General features: G+C 42.2%; 1 long non-coding RNA gene across 1 annotated transcript; it reads right to left on the bottom strand.

Moving 5' to 3' along the window:
- Positions 1-315: 315 nt before the first annotated feature.
- On the bottom strand, positions 316-992 carry LOC143421725 (uncharacterized). Its single transcript, XR_013101285.1, has 4 exons — positions 903-992; positions 749-811; positions 593-655; positions 316-478 (listed from the first exon to the last, which is right to left on the bottom strand). It is a non-coding gene; the product is annotated as an uncharacterized LOC143421725 (long non-coding RNA).
- Positions 993-13,707: the final 12,715 nt, after the last annotated feature.

The following is a 13,707-nucleotide window of genomic DNA, read 5'->3' as shown; positions in this document are numbered from 1 at the left end:
GAGTTTAACTGCTATTTCTTGCACATGCCTCTGTACTGCTTGTTGATGTTGGCTGAGTTTAGCATCGATCAAAGATAGGATATCATTTTTTGAAGCTATATGACTCTGTTCAGCAGGCTGAGCGTCTGGAAGCTTCATGTAAGCATCATACGCCGCTGATATTTGAGAGTCTGTTATGCCGCCTTCTTCGAAATCTATGTGTGAATCAACGCTATTTCTGACACATTCTGGGGGGGTGGGTATATGAACTAGATCAAAATCTGATATACTGTACTCAAAAACATCAGAGAAATCGCGAGGTAGCCACTCACTCGGGGGTGTTGCAGGTTCGCTGATGAAGATCGGTTCTGACTCTCCACTGTTGCACAAAGCTCCAGGTTTTTGTTGTTCTGGGAGGTCGATACTGCTTAAACATTCCAAAAACGTCTGGAATCGTATGGTGTCCTGATCATTATGAGGAGGGGTGCTGTTCTGCAGTCTGTGAAGATAGATAGACATGTGTTAAAACATATTATACATGTACCCATTTCAAACTGAATAAGCGTGTCTCCCTCTCTCTCTTTTTATCTAATTTATATATGCCTATGCTTACCTTGTAGTGTGCGTTATTCGGGATGGTCCTGCTTCTCCACACACCCGGTTCTCTGGCGTGGCTCTGTAGGTGTAAAACGGTCAGTTTAGAACATTTGTAATTGTTTAAACCCCTTTAAAAAAAAATACACAACTATACATCCCGTTGTATACACACCTGATGTAAGGTAGGGCTCTGTGGTAGCGGTGTCTGAATGTTTTCCTGCTCAGTTTGTTAACCCTGGAACAAACAAAAACGTTATTACATAATTTAAAACAATCGCTAGTTTAAAACATACATATGTTTAAAAATCCAGTAATGCTGTACACACCTTGTGCCTGTTAGAGAACTAGTTCCAGCTGTAAAAGCGCCCGTTTCTAAAGAAAAGGGTCCTGGGCCGTTCTCCCGAACTCCTAAAAATTAAGCTTTTGTTTTAGGAAAAAAGATAGTTTGAATATCCTATAATATGTTAACATAACACTTTTTAAAAATCCAATAATAGGTTTTGTTTTACTTACCGTTTACGATGTCCATGTTATAAAGAACGATGTTAGTGTTGATGATCGCAAAGAAAATGGTGTGCTCTGCAGCGAATCTTGAGGCGTAAATGGCTCAGGGTATCGGGCTCTGAGCGTGTTTTTTTATATAGGGTGGGTGTTTCCAAAAAGAAAGGTATGTCTCCAATCAATTTAAATGAGGCCCTACAGGGCTTTTGTCTTCTCAAGGAATTACAAAGGAGCCGATACTTCAGACAATAGGCGGGGTCGCCACCCGACTGGTACCACCTGCCCCATTTACCTTGTCGAGGAATTACAAAAAGAGCCAATACTGGCCACTTTAAACAATAGGCTGGACCCTTGTTCGCATGGTACTCTCAACAACTAAGTGATACCCAGCGGTGGGCTTTTACAATCCTGAACAAATTCAAACAATTAGCCAGCTGTTGAAAAGTTGGAGCGGGTCTGGGCGACTGGTTTTAGAAGTATCACTGTAGCGTTTATTTTCTAAAGGGCTGAATGTTATTTGCGACTATCTGTTGTGTTAAAAACTACTCTGAAACCATGAAACCACTTACAGAAGAAATGGCCCGTTTGATCCGTTTTTAAATAAATAAAATGCTTGCATCGGTGCATGGTGTGACACCAGAATCACAAAATGAGTGTATTTAAAAGACGATTAGTTTGAAAAGAGCGATACTGGCTGCTTTGGGGGAAAAGGTGACATTGTGTGCAGCGTGTTTTAGAAGTATCACTGTAGCGTTTATTTTCTAAAGGGCTGAATGTTATTTGCGACTATCTGTTGTGTTAAAAACTACTCTGAAACCATGAAACCCCTTACAGAAGAAATGGCCCGTTTGATCCGTTTTTAAATAAATAAAATGCTTGCATCGGTGCAAGGTGTTGACACCGGAATCACAAAATGAGTGTATTTAAAAGACGATTAGTTTGAAAAGAGCGATACTGGCTGCTTATAGCATTTATTTTCTAAAGGGCTGAATGCTATTTGTGACATTTACTGTGTTAAAAACTAGCTGGCTGGCTTTGTCTCACTCTTAGTTCAACATTCCGAAATCCCGATTTTTAAATAAAATGATCGCATCAACCCTGGAAAGAAACCCCAGTAGATGTGTAAAAACTAGTTAAATTAAAACTAGGGGTTTGATTAAATGAAACGCTTGTGAACATGCTGACATCACCCATTCAGAAGAAATTCCCATTTGTACCATTTATAAAATAAAATGCATGCCTCACTGCAAGCTGAGACATTGTCAGATTTAGAAAATTAGTGTGATTAAAACACTATTACCAACACTTTTGACTAGAGCACACCCTCTTTGTTAAGGCGCACTGTGAACCAAAACAGCTTCCACTCCGCCAAGAATAAAACAAGAAACAAAGAATTGCTTTTAAGAACACATGCATAACTGAATGTTGCGATACACCTAAGTGAAAAAATAGTTTAATTAAAAACCCTATGGTTTGATTAAATTAAAACCCCGTTAAAAACACATAAACTCATATAACCCCTCTGATACCCTGTGGTATTTCCACACCTGAACACGCATGCGCACACACACACGAAACTGGTCAAATCAGTTTGGTTGGCCGCCATCTTGGACTAGTGCCATCGAATTACTGAACGCGCATGCGCACACGCACGAAACCGGTCAAACCGGTTCTCAAACCGGTTTGGTTGGCCGCCATATTGGACAGGTGCCATCGTATTACTACTGTGCTGGCAGCAGGGAGGCTGATTTGATGAGGGAGGAGGGATATAGAAAAATATGAAGAGGCTAAATACAGACTGAAAGCAGGAGTGCTTGAGTGTGTGTGAGAGTCACAGTAGTTTAGTATTAAAAGCACTGCATGAATGTGTGTTTACTCAGAAAGACTGGATAAGACCTACTATATAAATAAAGTTTAATGCAGTAAAAAAAAAATGCTGATTGTGAATTTTAACAGACTTATCTATGGGCAGAACTTTGTGCCATCAGAAACTGAATTTGAATAAGTTTGAATTTGAATTGCTCAGGTCAAGGCTCTTATATATATATATATGTATATGTATGGGTAATAGCTGCATGTGTGTTCTGTGCATGCATAATATACATACTTAAGTTGTTGGATCCAAATCCCAGAAGGAATTAAATAAAAGAAGAAGTCAAACAGAAAAACAAACAAAAACAAAACAAAAATATGATTCTCTCCCTTCACAGGTTAGGTTTGGTTTTAAATCCTGATCAGCTACCAGTTAACCTATTTTAGTTCCTTTCAGATTAATCTATGTTTCTTTTAGTTGTTGTAACTCTCTGATTAGTACGAGTCCACTCAGTTCTGTCGTTTTAATTTAGCCTGATGCAGTTCACCCACTGCTTTCACTCACTGTATGCGCAAAGTGGCTGGTTATGAATACCCAATAACACTTCAATGAGTTACCAATATATCAGGGGCTGGGTTTGTGACTCATATTTCTTTTCTTAGGCATATTGAAGGTATGTTAAATTCTTGTTGTGGCTGTTATTAGTTTGAATCTGAGTTTCCTTATATTTTGTTATTCATTTAACTTATTCAAATTCAGTTTCTGATGGCACAAAGTTCTGCCCATACTTATCAGCATCGCACCCCTATCATTAAAACATGAAAGACTCTGATGGATTATAATTAAGTATTTAATGAAATTAATGTTTAAAAGGCAGATGTTTGATCTGAGTGCAACTAAATAAATCTGAAAACAGAATTTAAATGTTGGTATAGTCTACTTGCAAATTTCAGATATGGCACTTGTACAAATAGTGTCTCGTTGTACTATAGATCAATAAAATTATGGTAAAATTGTTTGTAACCAAAAGAAAAGAAGAAGCCAAGGAATAAGTTGGAGCATCCAACTGTCAAGCTGTTGATTAACAGGTCCATCCATCTATTTTCTTCTGCTTATATGGGGCCAGGTCTGGGGGCAGTAGAGAAGCCCAGACCTCCCTCTTCTGGTCCACCTCCTCTAGCTTGTCCAGGGGAACACTGGACAAGCTCGAGGCTGGCGACCTGAGAGATGTAATCTCTCCAGCGTGTCCTGGGTCTGCCCCAGGCCCTCCTCCTGGTGGGACATGCCTTACCTATCTCTAAGGGAGAGGCCTGCAACCCTTTGGAGAAAGCTCATTTCTGCCGCTTGTATCCACAATCTTGATCTTTTAGTCAGGACCCAACGCTCATGATCATAGGTGAGGGTAGGGACATAGATCCACTGGTAAATCCACAGCCTTCTTTTAGATTCTGAGACCACCCAAGTGGAAGCCTTCTACCACTTGGTTACACCTAGAAATTCTTTCCATACAAATTATGAACAGAATCAGTGACAAAGAGGAGCCCTAGCGGAGTCCAACACCCACCTGAAACGAGTCCTATTATTGCCGGATATGTGAACCAGGCTATAGTTGTATAATGATCGAATGGCTTGTAGCAATTGGCGAGACACCCCATACTCCCGAAGCAACTCCCACAGAACACTCTGAGGGACACGGTCGAAAGCCTTCTCCAAATCCACAAAACACTGTAGACTGGTTGGGCAAACTTCCATGCACCCTCAGGTTTCCTAGAGAGGGTAAAGAGCTGGTCCAGTGTTCCATGACCAGGACAAAAACCGCATTCTTCCTCCTGTATCTGAGGTTCAACTAACTGACAGACTCCCCTTTCTAGCACCCTGGCATAGACTTTCTCAGAGAGGCTGAGAAGTGTGATCCCCAATAATTGGAGGACACTTTCCGGTCCCTCTTCTTAAAGATGGGAACCACTAACCCAGGTCTGCTAATCCAGGAGCATTCAAAAGCGATTTATACAACATGCCACATTCACCCATTTACACACATTCACACAAGCACTCTCTTCTATGCTTTTAAGTGCTTCCTAGCTAACATTCACACACATTCATACTCTGATGGATGCATCAGAGAGTATCTTGAGGTTAGTATCTTGCAGGTTCCTGAATTGCCAGACGGTTTGCCAGAATCTCTTTCCAAGGTAGTCTGAAAGTCTTTATCCATTGCCTTTTGAACTCCTCCCACACCCAGGTTTTTGCTTCAGCCACGGCCCAAGCCGTGTTCCACTTGGCCTGTTGCTACCTATCAGCTGCCTCCAAAGTTCCACAGGTTAACCAAGCCTGATAGCACTCCTTCTTCAGCCTGATGGTTCCCTTCACAATCCCAAAAATCGATCATCGACCTGCAGTCTAGGCTGTCCTGGTGCTACCTGCACCTATGGACACCCTTATGTTCAAGCATGGTGTTTGTTATGGACAAACTGTGGTTTGCACAGAAGCCCAGTAAGAAAACGCCACTTGGGATCAGATCTGGCAGCTCGTTCCTCCGAATCACATCCCTCCAGGTTCCAATCCTGTTTTCCACATGAGCGTTAAATCATTTTACATTCCATTGTCATTTTTGATTGTAGAGCTTCTTACATCTGTACTCTGTAATTATTCAGCCAGTTATTCATTCATCTTTTATGAAGCACAGTGAGAAGAAACTGACTCAGTGTAATTTAAAGACCCTTTAAAGACAGATATCACCGTAGAAATTTCTGCTGTATTTTGCACTGACACTGACATGTCACTGGCTCACCTCCACATGCTACACCTAATCAGAGACTCTTTCAAAAACTTCTATTATTTCTTTTTATATCATCTACTCATGCAGTCAGGTCCTCTCAGTCTGGCTGGTTTACTTCTACTTTATTAGTGTTTTCTTTCTTTCTTTTTTTTAGTGCTCTGAGAACAGCTGGATTTTGCTGCTTGAAGCTGTGAGTTATATGAGCAGGTGGAGAGAGTAATTGTTCTTGTTCTCAGATTTGATCCATATTCTTTTTGATTTTGTTAGAAATGGCAAGCCATTAGGAATTTATTTTGCCAATGATTCCTTTCCGTATATGACTGAGCAAATTTCAATATAAATTACATACTGAATGATACATTTGACAGTGCCAACGAAATAGAAGGCAGTCTGAATTAGCCTCACAATCATTAAAAATCAACCACTGTTCATTCATATTGCAGTCACAGCTACTGTAAATGGATTAAGTTCCTTTTCCATCCCTGTGGCTGTTCTGAAGACATGCTGGTAGAGAAAATCACTCACTGAATTGAAATGGACAAGGCAAGTTGAGAGAAAGTGGGTTCATAAAAATTATATAATAAAAAGAAATAATTACAACAATTTTTCACAAAACAAGTACTCCCGTTTCTAACCCAACATCCCATTAGAGGGGATGTTACATTGCAAATTTATAATCTGTAACACCATCAGATCACAGCGAAAATTTTAAAACCAACTTTTAGAATTGTTTTAGCATGGTTTTGGTTTCGGACTTGCCCGTGGCTGAAAACATTGCTTATCACTGGCTGTTGTGGGTTACTGAATCTGTGTGGGAGGCAGTCAGTGAGTTGAAATATCTCTGATCTGCTGTTTAGCATGCTAAACCAAGTATATTTTTCCTATTTGTTTTTATTTCTTCAGCTATTCCTTAAAAGTCATCCAAATCAGGGCAAAGCAACATGTTGCCTTCCAGTGCTAGTTATTAAAAATATTCAATTTTGTACCATGAAAAAAGTTCAAACATATTTCCTTAAAAATAGTGTCTAGACAGCAGCGTTTGGCTTTTTGAAATGTCGTGTTTTCTGATTTTCATGTTTGATTTTTTTGAACGATGAAACAAAAGCACCAGGTGAGCTATTACCTTCTTTACAAAATACAATAACTGGCCACTCTCTTAGGTACACCTGATCCACTGTTCATTAATGGAATAAACGAACAGCCTCAAGGCCACAAACTACAACCAAGGTATACCGAAGAACATCTCTCATTGTGTAGCTCAAACCTCGAAGCAGCTGGGTTACGGCGGCCGAACACCTGGAGTGTCACACGGGCTCACCAAAACCCCACAATAGAGTTTTCAAAAACATCAAAGTAATGTAAAAGGTTTGCAAGAATGCAGCAGCTGTGGCTGCGGGTGGAGTCCTCGCAGCACATCATCTATGATTCAAAACATGTGGCCACATATCATATTAACACTGATAATGCATAATTGATATCGAAGATAATTTTAGAAATGTTTTGATTCGTTTTAAAGAGATGATCACCGCATGAATTCATCTTCCTTAAGCTAATGCTGGGATGAAAGATTTTCTGAATTAATGACGTTAATAGCAAGCATGTCAACGCTATTTCATGCAACACAGTTCTACCGGGTAATAATTTTAACCTGTAAGATATATGACTCCTTTGCTGTGATTTTTTTTTCCCTATTAGAATATCTGATTATATTCTGAGATAAACTTCAGGGTAATATTTTGTTTTTGAAGTCCTGGAAGCAACAGGAGATAACTTCTTTGGGCTGCACAGATGCAGATGACATATTGTATACACAGAGAAATTTATGAAATGCATGCACTGGCTTATACATGCGAATGAGCTATACTAAGGTTTACTGTGAGTCAACACAGATGTGATTTGTTACCACTTCTAGAAGGGCAGATGTGCACATCAGGCCTGGGCAGTGCACATAGAGTGGATAGTGCAATCTAAGCTGGTACCATCTGCCCTCTGTCAGACTGTGACTGTACCCGATACTGCACGAGGCATCTTGTAGACATGTAGCAGATGGCACAAATGACCGTATGACATTTTGAACAAACCAATAATTTAAGGTGTTGCTGCATCTTCTCACTGTCTGGAAGATGAGATACGCTGCACAGGATTTTAAACTTTTTAATTTGGACACTCTTAGCTATTTTTCTGGCGCACGATCAATATAATTAATCCTCCTAACTAAGTATACATACTCAAACTCCACAGTGGGACTGTATGATAATACATGCAAACACTCTTGGAAACACCATATGCAAACCAAATTAAAACACCTTAACTTTGTCACTTTTGTTATGCAAAAAATATTTTAACATTTTTTTTTTTTTTTTTTTTTTTTTTTTGGAAGTGACATCAGAAACAGCAGCATGTGACATCACGTGATGGCGGAGCTTCAGTTCATCCTTTGTCATCCTTTTCTTTTTTTTCTTTTTTTAATAGGACAGGGGGAAAGAATGAAAGAAAGAGGGGGAGAGGAAGAAAGAAAACCAAAGGGGAGAAGAGACGGTGAGAAGGGGGGGAAGAGAGAAAGAAAAACAAAAAAAACAGGGGAGACAGCAAACAACAAAGAGCAACATAATAATAATAAAAAAAAAAAAGCACCATCACAATAAACTAGCTAGTCATAGATATCAATAGTTACTAAATAATAAACGATATTGTGCAGCACGCAAGATAGACAGCGCACAGTGTGCTTTGAGGCAGCAGCCAAGAAAGCTGTAGTCCGCATCTGTGAATACCCATGTGTACACCTGTGTGCATACCTGTGTGGATCAGCATGCTTGCATTCCAAAGGTTTCTCCATGTAATGATCTGCTAGAGAGTGTGGGGAGCCACAGCCCTGTCCTCTATGGTATCAAGCAGGTATGGAGGAGATCAAAACTCCAGACATCCAGAGGCCCCCAGAACACAAGAGACCAAGGAAGACCCACAGAGGGGCAGCCGCGCCACTGTCCCAGTAAGAGCTAAGGAGAGTCCCAGATGAGAGCTCATTCAGCAGCCGCGGAGCAGAAGCCAGGGGGAGTTGCAGTGACGCGCCCGTGAGCTCCGCCGGCAGCCAGCTGTGCCTGAGTGACCGAGCCCCAGGCCGAGAGGCCGGGGGCACCCCACCTCCAAAGTGGCCCGAGCGAGCCCCAATAAGCGGCCGCCAAGGAGTGAGCCGGTGTGTACCCGGACGCCCACCCCCAGATACAAAGAACCACCAACGCACCGATACCTGAGGGAGTCCGCCACCGGCAGGGGAAGTGGTGGTGGGTGGAGATAGGCCTCCAAACCTTGGAGGGCCCGAGATGTCCCCAGAGAGGTGGCGTCTGATACCCAACCTGACATATAGACACAGACATACAGGCACACACAGACACAAACATCCATTCCCACCCTCATGCTCTCATATGTACTTCACACTCAACCGACGTGGAGACAGACATAAAGGGACGCTGTATACACGATCACACTCCCCAAGCGTACTCTACTAACTGGGTCTAGGTACCCTTGCCCCTGGAGGGGGGAATTGCACCCAGACCCAGGTGGTGTTACCCTTTTCCCTGCGGTGGGGAGAGGCAGACCGCCCCGACTCCGCAGCAGCAGGGAGGCCCCAGACCGCAGTCGGACGGCCCACTCCTCCTAGCCCCCCCGCTCCAGTAGGCCGCAGAGAATGGGGGTGAGAGAAGACTCCAAACCTCCCTCCACACGCTCATTGTAGTGTTGATGCATGTGTGTTCTAAGGTGCAATTAAAACCCAGGAGGGCATAGAGCTACCTGCCAGAGAGCAGCAGGTAAGCGCATAGTCCCTCCTGCTAGCCCTCAATGTCTACATGTATTTAAAATTGAGAGGTGGGCAACGACGCCAGGGGTGAGGCGTACACCCTGATGGTAACTTGGACTCCGTGTATCGTGCCCACCCCCAAGATCCTATATGTATGTGTAATGAGGGTGTGAGTAATGTGAATGTCTAAGTTGTGGGATAAAATTGAGGCAGAGGCAGCCAGAAGGGGACAGAGGGGGGGGTAGCCTCCTCTGCATCCTGGTGACATACCCCTACTCCAAGGCCCTGCATGTGTGGGTGGTTGTGGTGGAGCAGGAGGAGGGAGGCAGCTGGAGATGGGGAGGGAAGGAAGGGAGGGGCAGGTGACCCCTCCCTGGGGCCAGCTCCCCCGCTGACCCCAGTAGGCACTCCCACACTCCGCGACCCGCCAGGGAAAGGGGGGCCCAGGCCCATCCAGACCGGGGCCCAGCGCAGCAGCGCCCCCCGGCCCCACAGAGCCCGGGACAGTCCACCCAACCCCACCACAGAGAAAACTGCACCCACCCCACCATCCACTCATCTTCCAGACTACATGAGACAATAGACGCCCAGGCTGAGATCTTCCTCCACCTCTCCTGTATCTCCCCCTCCTGCAGAGAGTTCCTGAGGGGAAGAAAGCTCCTGCAAGGTGTAACAATCTCCCCCACCGGTTGAAGAGCCCCACAGGCGACTCGACACACCGGCGGCACCCTGCGCCAAGGATGGGCTCCCATGCACCCACCCGCCCACAACCCCGGCAACACACAAACCAGGACCCAAGGCCCCGAGGCCCAGCCAGGGCCCCGGCCCAGAGATGGAGCGCCCCCAGACCCCCACGCCCATCCCGGACCCACCCAGGGGCAGACAGGCTACCAGGTCAGTAACCCACGTCCATCACCACAGACCCTCCCCTAGCCCCGCTGCACGCAGCCACGAGGAAATGGTCAGAAAAAGGCCCCCAACCGGACATGACCACTACCCCGGGTTTGCCCCCCAAGGAAGATGCCTCCGGGGAACCCCCCGACGCCCTAAGCCTGTCCCTGCCCCCACACCAATCACAACATTGAAGGCGGGACCAAACTATGACCCCCCACCCCCACTAGGTGATGGAGCCGATCAAAGGAGCCCAGAGCAATTGATCTGATGTGGTGGCAGAGGCTGTGTCAAAACTAATGTAATCTAATAGATAGTTTCTATATTGGTTAGAATTAAGATTGTTTTTATTTTTCCAGTTCATGAGGACAGTTTTCTTGGCTATGCATAGGGCAGTGAAAACCATATGGGCTAAATTGTTTTCTGAGGTGACATTATCTAAGCTGCCCAACAAACACACTAAGGGGGAAGTTGGAATGTTACATTTCAGGCACTTTGATAAGTCTTCACATATCTCGTGCCAAAACTTCTGCACTGGTGGACAGAACCAAAGAGCGTGAATGTAATTGTCTGGTGTATTGTTTTGACAGTGTGAGCAGTTGTTGGAAGATGTAAAGCCCATCTTGAACATCCGATGACCTGTATAGTGCACTCTATGTAGTATTTTGTATTGTATTAATTGCAGACTGGGATTTTTAATCAATTTAAAAGTTTTTAAGCATACCTGAGACCAGAAGTTTTGGTCTAAGCTGACTGATAAATCTGCTTCCCACTTTGCAATAGGAAGGGATATTGATTCATCTAATTTAGAGAATGTTCTATATATTTTAGATAATAATTTGGGGGATTTAAGAGTAAGGAAATGTGCCGCACTTGGTGGTATTTGTAATTCAACTTGACTGAGGTTAAATTTCTTTTTTATTATGGATTTAATTTGTTGATATTCTAAAAAAATTTTCTTGTTGATCCCATATTGTGCAACTAGTCTGTCGAATGGGATCAATTCTGTTCCCTCCAATATATGTTCTAAGTATTTAATTCCTTTACAACTCCATTCTGGGAAGTTAATCATATTATTGTTTTGTAATATGTCAGGGTTATTCCAGATAGGAGTACGTTTGCATGGGATTAGTGAAGACTCCGTTATTTTTAGATACTCCCACCATGCTGTCAGAGAGAAGCTGATGTTGATACTTTTAAAGCATTCATGTTTTTTGATGTTTGAGCTAATAAATGGTAGGTCTGAAATCTCTAGATCCTTGCATAGTGCCTGTTCAACATCTAGCCAAGGTTCATCTAGGAAGGTATGTTTTGACCATTCTGAGATGAACTGAAGCCTGTATTAAAATATTTTAACATATTAATCAGAAGAGTTCATCTGTGGTGTCACAGAATATGACCTTTCCTTTTTTCATATTTCCACTGAAAGCACTGTGTTCTTGCAAGTTGACTGTGACCTTTTACAAACTGATTTTCTAGCTCTTTGGAGTTTTATACACTCTGCTGAGGAACTTTGAGAGTGTACTTCGCAGTGAACTCAATTTGCATGCTTTAAATAATGAAAGACGGAACGGGCTGAATACTATTAAAATGTGTATAATTTAGTTTAGTGAAGGTTTGATGTATAAAGGATAGTAGAGGAATACAACACACTTAATATGAATCTTTCAATACTACTTTTCAATCTTTCATTTCTTTCTTTACCACATCATCTAATTAACATTTGAAGCTGCCTGGTGACATAAGTCATTCTTATCTGAATGAATGCAACCGAGTGGTTACTGCAGTGGTCAGACAATAATAACTTTGCTGCAGTTTTTTGAAAAGCAATCACAGCTTGGAGACCTTTGACATTCTATCTGAATTTGTTGATTTCAATCCATACCTGCCGAGGCGCCTCTTGCAAGTTAGATTGGTTGGATGGAAACTTTTTCTGTATCATACAGTCGAGCTGTTTCCCAGACTGCTCAATAGGTTTGAGATTCTGTCAGTGGACGGACTGAATATAAGCCAGGTGCTTCTTGGCTGAATAGTGTGGAGCTACTTTCTGTGTCACTGGCTCCAAATAAGCATGCACTGTGTATGCTAGGGCCTTGCAAAAATGAAGTTTACCAACACAAAAAGTTTACCACCACCATATATCTTCAAACCATGCCTGGCAGATGGTGTTAAGCACTCCTCCAGTATTTGCTTTAGTTCTCCATTAGCTACATCAACAGTCATTCTTCCTGGGCCCTGTGACGTTGCATCAATGTACAGTACATAGCAACATTTCAACATAAACAATTGCTAACACACACACACACACACACACACACTATAACCAGACACATACAGATATACAGATACTCCATTCAACCTTCAGATTTTTCATATAGTCAGATGTGCCATTAGAGCATGGGCAATACTTAAGATGAGAAACTGTCAACTTTTTGATTGATCTGTGTTAAAGATTAAAACATTTTAGCTATAGAATTATCAGATCGAATTCACTAATGTTTTGCAAGATAATTTGAAATAAGATATTTTGCTTTCATTGTCTTGGCACAGTATTTGGTAAAAAAATAGATTTTGTTTTTTCCCCCAATAGTGGTTTTAATCAAACATGCTGTTGTTTATTTATTCCTTATCCAATTACCAGTGAGTGCAACTTCAAATTTAAAACATTAAAAATATTCTCATTTTCTGCTTATTAAAAATATGCATTTTTTTTTAACAAACCAAATATGAAAGATTACAAATTTCTCTAGTCCATTGCTTTTGTTTTATCACAGATACAAACTGATGACAATGTCTGTAAAGCTGGTGACCTACAGCACATAATGTGAAATATGTTCTTGGGTAAAACTGTCTCATCCATAAAATCCTAAATAAGCAAAAGGCAGCTGTGTAGGTGCACTCTACTGAACCTTTGTTCCCATGTTTTGATCCATCTGTGGTAAGACTGAACAGGGGGGAGTGAGAAGGAAGAGTGCTTCTCCACATCCAGGAACAGGGTAAGACTGGACCACATGGTGCTAAATAACAAGCTGCTCTGAAATACAGATGAGCCAAAGAACATCAACCCCCTCTGGAAAGAGGGCAGACAGACCATACAGCAGAAATTCACATGTTTATATGGAAGAACTTTTATTGATCTAGAGCAAAAGTTCTCCAAATAAACAGTGTGTGTATGCGGGGCAAAGGGTATGTAACTGTGTTGTAAGAAACTTTAAATTGACAGTATTTTAAACTTTATACAGTTATTGTCTTATCTGAAAAAATAAACCTCTATTCCTCACAAATGTTCTTTTATCTGTCTTTCTTTGATTGCACAAAAGTGATAGGCATGGCTGTATCCATTTCTCTGTT

This window comes from Maylandia zebra, linkage group LG13 (assembly GCF_041146795.1).
Source record: "Maylandia zebra isolate NMK-2024a linkage group LG13, Mzebra_GT3a, whole genome shotgun sequence".
Taxonomy (NCBI): Eukaryota; Metazoa; Chordata; class Actinopteri; order Cichliformes; family Cichlidae; genus Maylandia; species Maylandia zebra.
This window is presented reverse-complemented; position numbering and strand designations above follow the sequence as displayed.